The 12,736-nt window shown below is 35.3% G+C and overlaps 1 long non-coding RNA gene across 5 annotated transcripts in view; it reads left to right on the top strand.

Annotated features, from left to right (window-relative positions):
- The first annotated feature begins 572 nt into the window (after positions 1–572).
- The window catches only part of LOC140605490 (uncharacterized), a 216,019-nt gene continuing 203,855 nt past the window's right edge, over positions 573–12,736 (top strand). For 4 of the 5 annotated variants that reach the window (XR_012008138.1, XR_012008135.1, XR_012008137.1 and 1 more), the window contains exons 1-4: positions 573–713; positions 3,646–3,702; positions 4,066–4,126; positions 6,784–6,944. This is a non-coding gene — a long non-coding RNA (uncharacterized lncRNA). The other variant, XR_012008139.1, reaches the window with a different exon arrangement.

The raw sequence follows: 12,736 nt of genomic DNA, 5'->3' as shown, positions 1-12,736 counted from the left end.
CTTCCACATGGGGTCCACTCCAGAAAAATCCTGTCCAATAGAACTATGTGAGCCTATAAGTAATTAAAAAATTTCCAATGGCCACATTAGAAAACAACATGTGCAATTAATTTTAAGGTATATTTTATTTAACTCCTCGCATTGAAAATATTTTTTATTTCAACATGACAGCATTATAAAGAAACTTAATGCTGAAATCAGTATAAAAATAATTTTTTTTTGTACCAAGTCTTTGAAACCCAGTGTATGTTTCACACCTAGAGCACAAGTCCATTTGGACTCTCCATGTTTCAAATACCCAATAGCCTTTGTAGGCTGCTGTATTGGGCAGGGAGTTCTGGAATCTGGGTCAGTCACCAAGGTTGCCTGTCATTTTTCTCATAGTTGCTCTTTTAGGAATTAATAACATTTCAAACTTGCTTTCTGAAAAATACTTAGTGTTTTCCCTTGATATATATGTATATCTTAATTTATAATTAAGAGCATCCACCAATAGTTGTTTTCATTAAAGTTAAGTAAATCTTTAAAGAATCCTGTTGCCCTTGGTGTTACTCACTGATTTTGAAAAATAGCATTTCTAGTGTAATAACTTTGGCAGTGTCTTCTTCCAAAAAAGCCTTTGAGCTTTCAGCCAGACAAGGTTGAGACTGCCTGGAAATACTAACTTGAGAGGAATGTGGGCTGCTATTTAAATACACCTAAAAAAAAAATCGGTAAGTAATAGTCCAGGAATTCTACAAACAGCTGCTGGAATGACATCCAATTGTGCAAACAGAGAATAAGTGTGAGTTGGACAGTTTTTACTGTTGTTTCTTGGGCCATTGTTCCTTCTCTTTGGTGTGTGGGACTTAAAATACTGACCAAGTGATGCCTGCCTGAAAGCTAGTAGAGCATCAGCTGTGATTGCTGCAGAAAGGAACAGGGCTGAGAATATATTATTTAATGTATTACAGAAATAAACATTAAATAATTACTTGATTGGCTAATATGATATAGACTCTTGAGAAAAAATAAACAAATGCATTGTTATCATGAAACATTGACTACACCGGGGGTGCCGTCCTTGTATGCTTTAAATTTTCACATCCATTTTGATGGTTGATAACAGTTGTGTCTTTGATGTTTTTCAGTTTCAATATACCAGAGTTGAGGGGATAAACTACTTACTGTATTTCACACATTCTAAGCTACACAGATTTTTTTCCTCACATTTTACTTTTTGTGAAATTAGGATGCATCTTACACTAATGATAGCTTAATATTGCAGTTTTTCTTTTACTCTCTATTGCATAAAATAATGATATATCTTATAGTCCATGCTGTACTAGATTAGATGAAACACAGTTAGATCCTGTGAGGCACACTTTGTGCTAGACTTTATGCTAGTCACTGTCTAGAGCTCTCATTTTACCTTCACCATAAGCCCCTTGTATAGATGAAGAAAATAGAAGTGGAGGGAAAAAAAAGAAATAACTATTTTCATACATTTAGAAAATTATAGAATCCAAATTTCCGATAGCAGATACTACACGTTGAGTGTCTTTCAGATATTTGTGCTCTCTTGCCTCCCTATATATGAACCAGCTTCTCCTCTTCCTCCAATTTTTTCACCTCCTCCTTTTTCACCTCTTAAGCACCTTCAAAACTTGGATAGATGCCACTTCCTTTGCAAACCACTTCTACATATCTGAATTTGAGGTCCATTCTTAAACATTTCAATGCAGCCTGTTCTTATCTCAAGATTGGATTTCTATTTCCCACCCACTACAACATGCACAATTCTGTGTGCTTTTAACACCAGGCATAGGGTTTGGTACAGAGAAGACCCTTAATATATACTTGTTGACTGATTTAAGATTATTATAGCAGTTGTTGGCTGTTATGATCCACTCCTGCTTTTTTTTCTTTCTTTTTCTTTCTATTTCTACCATATATATCATATATATATATATATATATATATATGTATGTTTGATTTGCCAACATATAGTATAACACGCAATGCTCATCTCGTCAAATGCCCCCCTCAGTTTTCTTGAGTTTCTAAATTTTTCACTTCCTGGTTCTACTAAGCTACCCTTTGAGGTTGTTGAAATTGTCATCACGTATCATGATCCCGTCAAATTTTCCTCACTGGCCATTTCTGTGTAAAGAACTTGAATATTTCCATACTACCACAAAAATAGCTCTTTATGGCTACATGATACACAATTTCAGTTTTCAAAGACTTTATTGGACTGTCTTATATAATCAAAGACTAGTTGATATGATCAAGTGGTATTTAACTACTTGGCCTATTTGGTGGTGTTCTTTCATATTTATTATCAGCTTCTCAGAAAAATAACAACAACAACAACAACAAAAAAAAAACCAAACAGATTCTTTCAGGCTATTACCAAAGCATAGATAATTCAAAACTGAACACACATTTACACATTCACATTTAAAATATTAAAATAAATATTTTAAAGATACATTATATTTTTAAATATAAAATGTGTTTTTAGTAATAAAAGAATGGGAAATGTAGCCAAAGAGAGAAAGGACAGAACGGGTGGGAGAACAGGTGCTGAAGGCACTTTGATGATGATGATGAAGATGAAGTCAAATCTTGATTCTCTAGGGACCCTGAATAAAAAACAGCTTCATATTTTTGGTCCTAATACATGGCTTGCTGACTCAAAGCAAACAAAAACAAAAACAAAACAAAATACCCCTCTGGAAAACTGCTTAATTCTTATGGCATATAAAAGTTTTTATTTATCTCAGTGTTTGAAAGAGTAGGACCAAAATATAATTCAACAAATACAATGACTAGACTTGAATTTTATATTATATAAAGGATAGTGAAAAGAATGAAAGGAAAGGAAAGATAAGGGAAAAGGGAGAAAAAAAGTGGAAGAAAAGAGAAGGGGAAAAAGGGGAACTGGTACAGATGAATAGAGATACAAGTGCAGGAACATGACTGAATGGTCAGTATATAAAGGGTTAGCAAGTGACCTCTGCTGTTGACTTGGCCCCTGGACTTCAGTCCATTACCTATCTTGCCTCTGAGCTTGGAAACCATTAACTCTTTGGCCTATATTCACAGATAATTCATTGCTCTTCATTCTTTAACTTTCAGAGATGCTGCACTGAATGGGATGTCGTGATAATCCCACAGGATATAAATTACTCATGAGCAGCAGTGTCAGTGATGAGAGCAATATTAATTTGAGGTCCAAATGAAATCAAAGAACGGGTTAGGTCTACCTATGTACTAAAGATTTCCTCTTCTGATTCAAAGACTCTAAGTTTGGAGTTCATTGATCATTTGGAAAAGAAGTCATCTATAAATTCAAGACATATCTGAAAAGCATAAATGAAATGACATTCCTACAGATCACTGCCAGCAAAATGCTGAATGAATGCTGAGAGAATTAATGTGCCTTTAAAAGTGAGCAGTACACTCTTCACTGTTTGAGCATCAGACCTAAATAGGGGTTATTTCAGCTGTGTGACTGCTGGTTGAGTTACTTGAATTATGGTTCATTGCTAAATCACTGTCCCTACAGATTATTCTGGCAGCATACTTTGGAGTGACAAGCTGGATCTAACCCATCTATCATGCTACCAGGCTGATTTTCCTTTCTGATTTTCTTGGCAGACTTTGAGTTCCCTTAAGGAGACTGTGGCCCTTGCTCTCCTTGGGAGATTATTAGAGGTAAGTGATCAATCCAGTTATTGCTAAGGTATCTGAAAGTTGCCACTTATATGTTTGAAATTTTCTATTTCTTCCACCTTGTTATTTGGTAAAATATGATCAAGGTAGCAAGAGTTAGGAGATGTATGGTCATAACTTTTAGTGAACCTGTGTATATTTTGTGAATGTTAAATAAGTATGTGTGTGTATATATGATATATATACTCATATATATATATATAAACTCTAAACATGAATATTTACATGCATTCTAAGTATATATTTAAACATAATTCTAAACACATAATTTTATATATATAAATGTATACTTGTTATATATATATTTGAATGCTCTATTGTATACTGTGTTTCCTATAATTACAGGGGCAGATAATCCACTGGTAAGTGCATGACCCTTGGAGCTGCCTAGATAAAGAATGTGAGGGTAAGTGATCTGTCTACAAATGTAGTGCTGGAAAGTAGCATAGCTGAGCTTTTTGTTTGGGATATCTGGATTCAAAGCTGATACTGTAACGTACCTTACCATTCTGCCTTTTTACTTCTAACCTTATCTATTTTAGAAACAGATTCTGGAAGTTCAAAAGGTGATGGAAAAGATTAGAAAAAATATATGTGAAGAATTTAGAATGAGGACTAGCATACACTGGACATTCAATATGTAGTAGTTTTCCTTATAATAATTGTTATATTACTTTTTTTCCAGTACGTATCTGGGGGATAAATGCTTTTGAGTGATAAGTGTATTGTATTGTACAAATAAATGACATAAAGTTCATGAGGCTGTTTTAGCTTCATTTATTCACAATTCTAATACATTTTCTTTTAAAAAAAATACATTTCCTTATGTAGTTTCTAAGTTCCCTGACTAGAAGCCACAAATTAGGATACAAAAGAAAGACTTGTAGAAAAAAACAGGTGATAATTGTGAGAATTGAGAGTTGAAAGTCTGATAAAGACAAAATTGTAGAATCAGGCACGTAAAAAAAACAACAAAACAAAAAATATTAGCTGATCGGGGCTATTTAGGAGTTAAATAAAGTTATTAGTTCAATACACCTTGAAGACTACTCTGTCTTAACAATGTGCATTGGTCAATCACCTGAAACTCTTCTTATAGTGTGGTATGCCACTAATAAATGACCTCTGGTTTTATATGTCTGAAAAAGTCTGTATTTTACCTTTAGTTTTGAAGGATATTTTCGCTGTATGGAGATTTTACATTGATATTTTTCTTTTCTTTCAATGCTTTGAAGACTTTGGTTCAGTGTCTTCTCGCAGCTTCCAATGAAAGCTCTGCCTTGTCCTTACTCCTTTTCACTGATCCCCTGTACATTGTGGATAGTTTTTATTGCCCTGCTTTCAAATTTACTAATATTTTCTTCTGCAATATCTAATCTGTGGTTATGTCTATCTAGTGTATTTTTTTACTTTAGAAAATTTTGGTTTTCATCTCTACAAGTTCATTTTGGGCCTTTTAAATATTCCTCATGGCTCTACTTAACTTTTTAAACATATGGAATACTATGATAATAACAGTTTTAATGCTCTTTTCTGGTAATTCTAACATCTGTGTATGTTCTGGGTCAGTTTCAATTGATCGATTTTTCTCTTCATTATCAAATGTATTTTTCTGCTGCTTTGCATGCCTGGTAAGTTTTTACTGAACGCTAGACATTATAATTTTAATCTTTTAGGATGCTGAATATTTTTGTGTTTTGATAATATTCCTGAGTTTTGGTCTAGGACACAATTGCATTATTGGGAAACAGTTTAATCCTTTTAGGTCTTACTTTCAAGATCTGTTTGGCGAGAACAAAGGAGAATTGAGTTTTGGGCTGATTGTCCCCAAATATTGAGGCAAGATCCTTCTGAATTCTCTTTCTAATAATACATGAATTAGAGTTTCCTATTCTGATGATAGGAAAGGTCAATTTTCTTATCCTTGTGTGAATGCTGGGTGTTTCTTCTAATTCTTTTATTTTTATTATTTAATTTCAGTGTAGTTAATACACAGTGTTACATTAGTTTCAGGTGTACAATACAGTGACTCAACAATTCTATACATTACTCAGTGCTCATTCTAGTTAAGTGTACTTTTTTAAAAAAAAGATTTTATTTATTTATTTGAGAGAGTGAAAGAGAGAGAGTGAGAGCGAGAGTGAGAGAGAGAGAGAGAGAGAGAGCATGAGTTGGGAGGAACAGCAGAGGGATCTGATCAGGGAGCCAGATGCTGGGCTGGATCCCAGGACCCCAGGATCATGACCTGAGCTTCAAACAGAGGCTTAAAGGACTGAGCCACCCAGGCATCCCTGATGATGAGTGATGTTAAATATCTTTTCATGTGTCATTTGGCCATCTCCATGTCTTTGGAGAAATAACTGTTCATGTTTTCTGCCCATTTTTAATTTTTGTTATTTTGGTGTTGAGTTGTATAAATTCTTTATATTGATATTTGGATTAACTAACCCTTTTTCAGATATGCCATTTGCAAATATCTTCTTCCATTCAGTCTTTTAGTTTTGTTTATTATTTCCTTTGCTGTGCAGAAGCTTTCTATTTTGATGTAGACCTAATAGTTTCTTTTTGCTTTTATTTCTCTTGCCTCAGGAGATGTATTTAGAAAAATGTTGCTATAGCTGATGTCAGAAATCACTGCCAGTGCTCTCTTCTAGGATTTTTATGGTTTCAGGTCTCACTTTCAGATCTTTATTCTATTTTGAGTTTATTTTTATGTCTTTCTAATTCTTTTGGGTAGTTCTTCTTTTTTTTAAATCTCAGGTCACTTTCTTAATTAATACATTAATCAGTATCCTGCTAAATGCTCTAAGGGATGTGATGGTTAATTTTACAAGTCAGTTTGACTCCACCATGGTATGCTCAGATAATTGGTCATACATTGTTCTGAGTGCTTGGGGGTGTGGTGGGGTGTTTCTGGGTGTTTCTACCATTTGAATTGGTAGATTGAGTAAAACATATTTCCCTAGATTGTGTGGGCCTCATCCTATCAACTGAAGTCCTAAATAGAATGAAAAGACTAACATTGCCCCAAGTAACAGAGAATTCTTTCTGTCTTTGGACTAGAAAATTGGCTCTTCCTTGGTCTTGAGCTTGCCAATATTTGGGCTGGAACTATCAGCTGTCCTGGTTCTCAGACCTTTGGAGTTGGACTGGAGCTACATCATCAGCTCTTCTGGGTCTCTAGCCTGCCAGTTACAGATCTTGGGACTGTCAGCCTGTGACATGTGAGTAAATTCCTTTTGGGGAAATGATTCCTGCTGAAGAAACAAAATCCAGGGGGATGACTAGGACAAGGAAATATGCCTGGAAAATGTATCACAAGGGTGAGCCCAGCCTCTGTAAATATGTGTATACTGTCCTTCAATCCTTAACTTCTAGGCAGAAAACCCCTGTGAGATTTACTAATAGGAATTTGCTTCTTAAAGCACATACATGGCCACCATGTAGCTCAGTATTTTTCTTTTTTTTAACTTTTTCAAGTGAAGCTTCAAGAATAACTGCTGTTGACCTTTACTCTGTAGCCTTTAAGGATCCCAGACTGGTTTTATCTGTGCCCTTTACCCCATAGTTATGTGGAGATTATTAACACATGTGTGTATGAAACTAAAGCCAGACACAATCTGGTTATTTCTTGAATCCAGTTAATGGAGAAACCAGTATCCATATTCAGGTGGAGGAATGGAAAATGATTTATGTCTTCAAGAGTCATCCTCAGGTGTTATTGAGAAATACTTCCACAGGGTGTTTTGAGCATTGTGAACCACTGTGGTTGTGTCTGCCTGACTCCAACACAGGGAAAACTCTCCTGTTTTAGTCATGTTTTTCTAGAGAAACACAATCAATAGGAGATAGATAGATTAGCTAACTATAGAATAATTTTCTTGATTTTCATGGTGTAATTTCTTGATTTTTAGACATAACCCTAACCCCCTTATATCTAGAATAATAGATACAGTGTTTCTGTTAGTATCTAAATAAATTCATATGAAATTATGAGTATATGTTTGTGAAGACCACTCACTATTTAATGCATACTCCCCAAGACAAAAATAATTAGTTTCTCCACTGGATTTGGAATTCCATAAGGACATGGAATGGGCTCCCTTCTATAGATCAGTGATTAACAACCACATGTACAGTGAACAAATACATTAGTGGATAATAGGCACACCAAAGCACTGTTTTAATGCCTGAAATGTTTGTTGAAAGAAAATCACACCTAAATGTTGTTAAGGTATAGGATTATGTAGGTAATTTGCAGGACCCAGTGAAAAATGAAAAAATGAGGGACCGTGTTCAAAAACTATTGACTTTCAAGGCAATGACAGTGGGGTATTAAACCAAGGTCTGGGCTTTGTGTGATCATACATATCACACATTTGTGAAGCCAGCTCTTCTGTTAAGGACTATAGGAAGTAAAATCTAATTTTAACTGCATAGAACAAAACCAAAAGAATACCACACAGGTTTTCAAGTTGTCCAGAATCAGAGAATTCAGCATTTCTTCTAAAGAATAATAGCTTGATTTGAAAAGAGCTTTTAATAAATGTTATATGCCATTGGTCTAATTAGATTTGCTACCCTTAATTCTATCATTATGAAAAGTTAGTAGTTGGCCTTAGACTTTAAAAAAATAACGTTGGTATTGTGATAACATGTATTGAGCTTTATATATGGAGATGTGTTGAAGTAATATTTCACTGCTGATTGAATGTGTTGTGGATATTTGAACATCTTGAATTGGTTACATTACTTTTATACTTCCGTTTTGTTTACTGTCAAAGTTAATGCAAAAACTTAGAGCCTTAAGCTTAAATTAAATACTGTGGTTAAGACTATTGAGCATACAAAACTAGGCTCCTTGAAATATCCCATATGAAAAATATTTGCTTTGGGGGAGCTGAATAATTTTCTGGGAACACAGCTTTTCTTTGTTTGATTTGTTTAGTTCAAAAAAAGCATTCATATTATGGATTAATATGCCATAAAATTTTTATTTAAAATCTCCAAAAGCCACAGTAAGACTATCTACAAAACTGTCAAGATGCATTTTGGGCTGTCCTCCTCCTCCTGTTTTTTTCTTTTCTTCAAAGGATTTAAATGCAATTGGGATTATAAAAATCACATTAAGATTGAAAGACTGTAGGATAAGTTTCACCTGGGGTGCTTGTTAGGAATGCAATTTCTGGGGTTTCATTCCAGATCCATTCAATGAGACTCTGCAGGCAGGCACCTAGAATCTGCATTTTTTACGCTTTCCAGATGTTTCTTATCATACTAAAGTTTTAAAACTACCCTCATGTTTTAACTGCCTTTAAAAAGAACTTTTAATGGATGCAGCCATAATTTCATAACAATTTGACTAATAGAATCTGCCTTTAATATATAATCGCTAAAGTACATAGCCATATAGAGTGAAATATGCAGATGCATTGTTGAAAAGGGAAGGAAAGTCAAACCTCTGACCAAGTCATGTTGAAGTTCAGCTGTGAAATTTGATGATTTTTAGCTGAATTTAAATGCCAGGCAAAATGTGTGCTCACCACCCCTCCCCTCTGACACCATCTGACTGTCTTGAGGCTAATCTTCATGCAGGAATGGCTTATCACTGCTCCCTGAATTTCTATAGAAAGACATGAGTTACAAAGTCAAGAGCTGCAGACTTCTCTCTAGGCTTCTCATCCAAACAGTCAGTGACATAGAGCTGTATCAGGGAGAGCCACTGATTTAATTTGATCTTTCCAGGGAGGATTAAAAATATTGTTCTCGCCCCAGTTAGAATGTTGCTGCTAAGCTTCAATATGTCAGAGGCTTTTTCATTTTCGCAGTGCCAGTGCTGGCTGGGATGGTAAGTGACAACAGTGCAGTATTTGCATTATCTTCCTTAGCTTGCACATTTTTCAACCATGTCAGAGCAGAAGAGGTGATTTGAAGGAAAACTCACCAAGAATATAAGAAGGGCTCCTGCCTTGTGCTCTGAAGGATTGCGAATAGAGCTGAAAATGCCCAAAGGAATGAGTAAAGCCTTCTGCTGTATACCTGCACTGCCCTTCAGTGTGATTTGTTCACTGCTAGTTGATGCCACCCCTTTGACCAGAGGCTGGAGGCCTCAGTTATGAATTTTATAATAGTATCCCCCAAATGGGGCTTTATGTAATAGTCAGTGTATGCCTCATTTAAAGATGATTTAATAAGGATCATGTTGTGTTTGTGAAAACACTTCATACTTGAAGTGTTTACAGAAACATCGTCTCATGTGGTTCTTACCCAAATCCTGTTTGATATGCGAGGCAGGTACTATTATCTCTACTTTATGGGTTGTGAGATAGAGGCTCAGAGCTAATTATTAGTGGAGCCAGCATCAGGCTCCAAATTGGTGAAATTGGTAAAAAAAAAATCATATATCTGAAAAGAAAATAGTTGTACATTGCAAATCTAGTTTCTAAAAAAAAAGTGTGATCATTTGGCTTTGTTTTTGTTGCCTTTATTATCAACGTGTTGTTGGCTATGTTCAGCTCTGAGGAAAAAGACAGCATTACCTCTTCTCACTCTAAGGGCCATGGAGTGACATTCTCCAAGAATTTAAAATGTATTTTGGTTATGATTGTGTCTTGGGGTGCAATATTTATTGTTTGTAGAATATATGAACAGAATTTTAATAGTCATTAGACTATAAGATGCAAACTTACATGCTCCTGGATTTTTAAAAATCCTTTCTAGTGATGTGATCAACTAGTATTCCAATCCTCCTCTGTTTACAGTTCTGTGACCAGTGGGATTTGCCAACAGGTCTGAGTATTTTCCCCTTTCACAAGCATAAAATAACAATGGGGTAGGATTCTGTGGTCAGAACTTATTAGGCTTTAAAATTCTAATACCTCATACTGTGACAAAGATGATAATAGAAGTTGAAAATGCCACAATATGAATCTATTCTCATGACAACGATTGTAATGAAAATGGGAAAAGCTGCAGGATGAACCCATTCTCATTATGTTCTGAAGCCAAATTTCCTGCCTTCAGCATGAATCGTATTGTCTGGTCTCTTTAATCAAGGATGTTCCATTTGAAGGAATATCATATGTAGCAGAAAACATAAATTCCACTTCTGAGCACCTGTCTACTAGGAGAATCTGTTGCCTCATTCAATTAACCAAGTTGGAATAAAAACCACTATTTTAGAATCCTCATTATAGAAGATAAATATTTGTGTGTATGTATGTTTGTGTGTGATGATTGTCACTAATTAAAAGTTAACTGATTTGGGACATTTGAAGCAAAGTGCTTATATTGTCCTCCCCCTATGACAATATTTACAAAGGGCCTAGGCAATATGCTCTCTGTCCAAATGATTTGCCATGAATGTCCTAATGCTTATAGGTGTGATTAGTGGAAAGGGGTTTAGTAAGTACTCAAACAAAAATATTTTGTTAGTTGTTAATGTTAAGACTGCTTTAGGTATTTTAGGCTATTTTTTTTAAAATAAGATTTAACACTGTTAATAATGTCCCAAAATAAGAAATAAGAAATAAGAAAGGCAATAAAAAAGCATATTACCCTATTTGTTTTGTTTTCGCTGTCATTTGAGAATGTGGACTGGTCAAGTATGCTTGCAAGAGAGTTGGTGTTATTTTGCATCTACCAACATAGGTGTGTTTTCCAATTTTGAATGTGATAAAGCAACCGATGAAACCCAACAGACAATGCCAGACCATAGGTAGTTCTTTCTGTCCCCCAACCCCAGAAGCTGGCTCTTTGAAACACTTCCCTAGGAAGATAATGCAATTCATAGTAGAGCTTTCTTTGGAACTGCTTTGAATATGATAATTGATAATAACAGGTTGCAAAGTGAGACCACAGGTATTTCAGATACTGTAGATAGTGATATCATGAAAGGAATATTTAATATAGACATGGATAAGGAAACTAAATCTTAATTGACAGCTTTGGAAATCTCATCTTATGTATGATGCTTTTTCCAAAAAAGCACGTTTTCCAAAATTGGAATATTTCTGCTGGCCAGTTTCCATGGTTTCCTCTTCTCAAACTATTTTCCAATGAATGTTCATTCCAGTATATCCTTAATAAAAAGTTAGCTAATGCATGTATTTGTTCATGATGCATCCAGCTCTGTAGAACTTCTGTGTATGTATTTATTGTGGATAATAGGCATATGGGAGGCAGGGATTGGAGCATGGGAAAGATAACAAGTACTGGTTTGTTAAAGAAGGAGAGGAAGAAGAACGGGGCATTGAGATAAGATGAATAAGAGGGCGCACGTGTTCCAAACAGAGACTGTGAACAGAATAGGAGGAAAGGTTGTACGTTTGCATAATTTGCACAGAAATAGGGAGAGTGATAATGGAAGGTGGGAAGAATGTGATATTTGGGTGGAAAATAAGAATTCAGAAATCGACTCATCCTGTAGCTACATTTGAGCATACTCCCTCTGCCGCATCAGTGAGAAGTTACTGGATACTTGGTTCTTGAACAAACCTGTTCATATGGTGTGATTTTCCGAATTTTCCTGATGGTTGATCTCTAGAGTTCTAAAAGAGAGACAGAGGTCACAGTAGAATCAATATTTCTATCATAGATAAGAAGATCTCAGAAGAAGGACCTACATAGATGAATCTGTATACAACCACACTTTGGCCTAAGAATTTTTGAAGGAAATACTGGGATCATGTCTCAAATTGAATTTTAAGCTTCTTTATTTCATTTGGATTTATATTTTCTCTCTTCTATTTTATCCCTTCTTGAAATAAAATTGGACAATAGTATGTTAAAAGTGTAAAATAAAAAAAAAAAGTGTAAAATCAGGGATGCTCGGGTGGCTCAGCGGTTAAGCTCCTGCCTTCAGCTCAGGGTGTGATCCTGGAGACCCGGGATTGAATCCCACATCGGGCTCCCTGAATGGAGCCTGCTTCTCCCTCTGCCTGTGTCTCTGCCTCTCTCTCTCTCTCTCTCTCTGTCTCTCATGAGTAAATAAATAATCTTTAAAAAAAAGGGTAAA

The sequence above is a fragment of the Canis lupus genome, chromosome 15 (genome assembly GCF_048164855.1).
Source record: "Canis lupus baileyi chromosome 15, mCanLup2.hap1, whole genome shotgun sequence".
Classification (NCBI taxonomy): domain Eukaryota; kingdom Metazoa; phylum Chordata; class Mammalia; order Carnivora; family Canidae; genus Canis; species Canis lupus.
This window is presented reverse-complemented; position numbering and strand designations above follow the sequence as displayed.